The sequence below is a fragment of the Colobus angolensis genome, unplaced genomic scaffold (genome assembly GCF_000951035.1).
Source record: "Colobus angolensis palliatus isolate OR3802 unplaced genomic scaffold, Cang.pa_1.0 Scaffold26, whole genome shotgun sequence".
Lineage (NCBI taxonomy): Eukaryota > Metazoa > Chordata > Mammalia > Primates > Cercopithecidae > Colobus > Colobus angolensis.
In genome coordinates, this window is record NW_012115821.1 from 2,340,345 (window position 1) to 2,346,261 (window position 5,917).

Here is a 5,917-nt window from a genome sequence, read left to right on the forward strand (position 1 = left end):
TTGGTGGACTGAGCAAAGTAAATTGCCCAACCCAATGTGGGTGAGCCTCATCCAATCTGTGGAAGGCCCGATTAGAACAAAAGGCAGAGTAGGGAGAATCTACCCTTTCTGCCTGACTGTCTTTAAGCTGAGACACTGGTTTCCTGCCTTCAAACTTGGACTTAGATTGTAATTTACACATTTGGCCGTTCTGCTTCTCAGGCCCTTGGACTTGGACTACAACCATACCATCAGCTCTCTTGGGTCTCCAGATTGCCAACTACAGCATCCATAATTGTGTAAGCCAATTTCTTACAGTCTCTCTCTACACACACACACACACCACATACATATCCTATATGTCTTTCTGGAGAACTTTGACTAATACAGTTACCATCTAACTCATGCAATATTTTAAAGAAAAAACAATGAAATATTGTTTCTTTCAAATTAAGTAATGGTTGCAAAGATTAACACTAAAATATGTAATTGCTTCAAATGTCTTTGTTTAAAATACATACTAGGAAGCCCTAGCCAAAGTAATTTGTCATGAGGAAGAAATTAAAGGCATATAGATAGGAAGAGAGGAAGTCAAACTCTCTCTTTGCAGATGGTGTGATTCTATACCTAGAAAACCCCTTAGTCTCTGCCTCAAGATTTCTAGAACTGGTAAATAACTTCAGTAAAGTTTCAGGATGCAGAATCAATGTACAAAAGTTGATAACATTTCCATATACCAATAACATCCAAGCTGAGCACCAAATTCACAATAGCCATACACACAAAAATATTAGCTAGAAATACAGTTGACCAGGGAGGTGAAAGATCTCTACAATGAAAATTATAAAACACCATTGAAAGAAATCAGAGATGACACAAACAAATGGAAAAACAGTCTATGTTCACAGGCAGGAGAAATTAATGTTAAAATGGGCATATTGCCCAAAGCAATTTATAGATTCGATGCAATTCCCATTGAACTACCAATGTAAATTTCACAGATTTAGAATTTATATTCTAAATTTATATGTAACAAAGAAAGAGCCCAAAACAGTCAAAGCAATCCTAAGCAAAAAGAACAAAGCCAGAGGCATCACACTACCTGACTTCAAACTTATACTATAGGGCTACGGTAATCAAAACAGCATGTTACTGGTACAAAAGCAGACACATAGACCAAGGAAATAGAATAGAGAACCCAGAAATAATGCCACACATCTACAACCATCTGATCTTTGACAAAGCTGACAATAACAAGCAATGGGAAAAGGATTCCCTATTCAATAAATGCTGCTGTCATAACTGTCTAGCCATATGCAGAAAACTGAAACTGGACGCTTCCTTTCACCATATATAAAAATAAACTCAAAATGGATTAAAGACTTAAATGTGAGACCTAAAACAATTTAAACCCTAGGAGAAAACCTAGGAAATACTATTCTGGACATATTTGGCTTTGGTGAAGGTTTCATGATGAAGTCTCTAAAAGCAATTGCAAGCAAAACAAAAATAGACAAGTGATACCTAAGCAAACTAAAGAGCTCCTGCACAGCAAAACAAAGTATCAACAGAGTAAACAGATAGCCTACAGAATGGGAGAAAATATTCAAAAACTATGCATCCAGCAAAGGTCTAATCCAGAATCCATAAGCAACTCAAACAAATCAACAGGCAAAAAACAAACAAACCCATTATAAAATCAGCACAGGACATGAACAGACACTTCTCAAAAGAAGACACACATAAAACCAACAAGCATACGGAAAAATGCTTAACATCATTGATCATTAGAGAAAAGCAAATCAAAACCACACAGAGATACCATCTCACACCAGTCGGAATAACTAATTACTAAAAAGTTAAAAAACAGGTGTTGGTGAGGTTGAGGATAAAAGGGAACATTTACATACTGCTAGTGTGAATGTAAATCAGTTCAGCCACTGTGGAAAGCAGTTTGGAGATTTCTCAAGAAACTTAGAACTATTGATTGACCCAGCAATGTCATTACTGGGTCAAGGAATGTAATGTAAAGGAATATAAATCAGTCTATGAAAAAGACGCGTATACTTTCAACATGGCTGAATAGGAACAGCTCCAGTCTGCAGCTTCCGGCAAGATCTACACAGAAGACAGGTGATTTCTGCATTTCCAACTAAGGTACCTGGTTCATCTCACTGGGACTGGCTGGATAGTGGTTACAACCCACAGAGGATGAGGCAAAGCAAGGTGGGGTGTCGCTTCACCCAAGAAGCACAAGGGGTTGGGGGATTTCCCTTTACTAGCCAATGGAAGCCATGACAGACTGTACCTGGAAAAACGGTACACTCCAGCCCAAATACTGTGCTTAGCCCACAGTCTTAGCAACTGGCAGACCAGGAGACATCCTCCCGTGCCTGGCTCTGTGGGTCCCATGCCCACAGAGCCTTGCTCACTGCCAGCACAGCAGTCTGGGATCAACCTGCAAGGCTGCAGCCTGGCGGAGGGAGGGGCATCTGCCATTGCTGAGGCTTGAGCGGGTAAACAAAGTGACCAGGAAGCTCGAACTGGGCAGAGCCCACTGCAGCTCAGCAAGGCCTATTGCCCCTACAGACTCCACCTCTGTAGGCAGGGCAGAGATGAACAAAAGGCAACAGAAACTTCTGCAGACTTACACGTTCCTGTCTGACAGCTTTGAAGAGAGCAGTGGTTCTCCCAGCACAGTGTTCAAGCTCTAAGAATGGACAGAATGCCTCCTCAAGTGGGTCCCTGACCCCCGGGTAGCCTGACTGGGAAACACCTCCCAGTAGGGGCCGACAGACACCTCATACGGGCAGATATCCCTCTTGGACGAAGCTTCCAGAGTAAGGATCACGCAGCAATATTTTCTGTTCTGCAGTCTCCGCTGGTGATACCCAGGCAAAAGGGGTATGGAGTGCACCTCCAGCAAACTCCATCAGACCTGTAGCTGAGGGGCCTGACTGCTAGAAGGAAAACTAACAAACAGAAAAGAATAGCATCAACATCAACAAAAAGGACATCCACACCAAAATCTCATCTGTAGGTCATCAACGTCAAAGACCAAAGGTAGATAAAACTGCAAAGATGGGGAGAAACCAGAGCAGAAATGCTGAAAATGCCAAAAACCAGAGCACCTCTTCTCCTCCAAAGGATCACAGCTCCTTGCCAGCAAAGGAACAAGACTGGATGGAGAATGAGTTTGACGAGTGGACAGAAGTAGGCTTCAGAAGGTCGGTAATAACAAACTTCTCCGAGCTAAAGGAGCATGTTCTAATCCATTGCAAGAAAGCTAAAAATCTTGAAAAAAGGTTAGGCAAATGGCTAATTAGAATAAACAGTATAGAGAAGACCTTAAATGGCCTGATGGAGCTGAAAACCACAGCACGAGAGCTTCGTGATGCATGCACAAGCTTCAATAGCTGATTCGATCAGGTGGAAGAAAGGATATCAGTGATTGAAGATCAAATTAATGAAATAAAGAGGGAAGACAATAATAGAGAAAAAAGAGTAAAAGTAAATGAACAAAGCCTCCAAGAAATATGGGACTATGTGAAAAGACCAAATCTATGTTTGATTGGTGTACCTGAAAGTGATGGGGAGAATGGAACCAAGTGAGAAACAGTCTTCACGGTATTATCCAGGAAAACTTCCCCAACCTAGCAAGGCAGGCCAATATGCAAATTCCGGAAACACAGAGAACACCAAAAAGATACTCCTCGAGAAGAGCAACCCCAAGACACCATAATTGTCAGATCCACCAAAGTTGAAATGAAGGAAAAAATGTTAAAGGCAGCCAGAGAGAAAGGTCGGGTTACACACAAAGGGAAGCCCGTCAGACTAACAGTGGATCTCTCTGCAGAAACCCTGCAAACCAGAGGACAGTGGGGGCCAATATTCAACATTCTTAAAGAAAAGAATTTTCAACCCAGAATTTCATATCCAGCCAAACTAAGCTTCATCAGTGAAGGAGAAATCCAATCCTTTACAGACAAGCAAATGCTGAGAGATTTTGTTGCCACCAGGCCTGCCTTACAAGAGCTCCTGAAGGAAGCACTAAACATGGAAAGGAATAACCAGTACCAGCCACTGCAAAAACATGCCAAATTGTAAAGGCCATCAATGCTACGAAGAAACTACATAAATTAATGGGCAAAATAACCAGCTAACGTCATAATGACAGGATCAAATTCACACATAACAATATTAACCTTAAATGTAAATGGGTTAAAGGCCCCGATTAAAAGACACAGGCTGGCAAACTGGATAAAAAGTCAAGACCCATTAGTGTGCTGTATTCAGGAGACCTATCTCACATGCAGAGACACACATAGGCTCAAAATAAAGGGACAGAGGAAGATCTACCAAGCAAATGGAAAGCAAAAAAAAAAAGCAAAGGTTGCAATCCTAGTCTCTGATAAAACAGACTTTAAACCAACAAAGATCAAAAGAGAAAAAGAAGGCCATTACATAATGATAAAGGGATCAATTCTACAAGAAGAGCTTACTATCCTAAATTTATATGCACCCAATCCATAAAGCAAGTACTTAAAGACCTACAAAGAGGTTTAGACTCCCACAAAATAATAATAGGAGACTTTAACATCCCATTGTCAATATTAGACAGATCAATGAGACAGAAGGTTAACAAGGATATCCAGGACTTCAACTCAGCTCTGCACCAAGTGGACCTAATAGACATCTACAGAACTTTACACCCCAATTCAACAGAATATACATTCTTCTCATCACCACATCACACTTATTCTAAAATTGACCACATAATTGGAAGGAAAACACTCCTCAGCAAATCTAAAAGAACAGAAATCACAATAAATTGTCTCTCAGACCACAGTGCAATCAAATTAGAACTCCAGATTAAGAAACTCACTCAAAAACCACACAACTACATGGAAACTGAACAACCTGATCCTGAATGACTACTGGGTAAATAACAAAATGAAGGCAGAAATAAAGATGTTCTTTGAAAACAGTGAGAACAAAGACACAATGTACCAGAATCTCTGGGACACATTTAAAGCAGTGTGTAGAGGGAAATTTATAGTACTAACTGCCCACAAGAGAAAGCAGGAAAGATCTAAAATCGACACCCTAACATCATAATTAAAAGAACTAGAGAAGCATGAGGAAACAAATTCAAAAGCTAGCAGAAGGCAAGAAATAACTAAGATCGGAGCAGAACTGAAAGAGATAGACACACAAAAAACCCTTCAAAAAATCAATGAATCCAGGAGCTGTTTTTTTGAAAAGATCAACAAAATAGATAGATTGCTAGCAAGACTAATAAAGAAAAAAGAGAGATGAATCAAAGAGACACAATAAAAAATGATAAAGGGGATATCACCACCAATCCCACAGAACTATAAACTACCATCAGAAAATATTATAAACACCTCTACACAAATAAACTAGAAAATCTAGAAGAAATGGATAAATTCCTGGATACATACATGCTCCCAAGACTAAACCAGGAAGAAGTTGAATCTCTGAATAGGCCAATGACAGGTTCTGAAATTGGGACAATAATTAATAGCCTACCAACCAAAAAAGTCCAGGACCAGACGAATTCACAGCCGAATTCTACCAGACGTACAAAGAGGAGCTGGTACCATTCCTTCTGAAACTATTCCAATTAATAGCAAAAGAGGGAATCCTCCTTAACACATTTTATGAGGCCAGCATCATCCTGATACCAAAGCCTGGCAGAGACACAACAAAAAAAGAGAATTTTGGCCAGGCACGGTGGCTCACGTCCGTAATCCCAGCACTTTGGGAGGCCAAGGTGGGTGGATCATGAGGTCAGATCGAGACTATCCTGGCTAACATGGTGAAACCCTGTCTCTACTGAAAATACAAAAAATTAGCCTGGCATGGTGGCAAGTACCTGTAGTCCCAGCTACTCAGGAGGCTGAGGCAGGAGAAT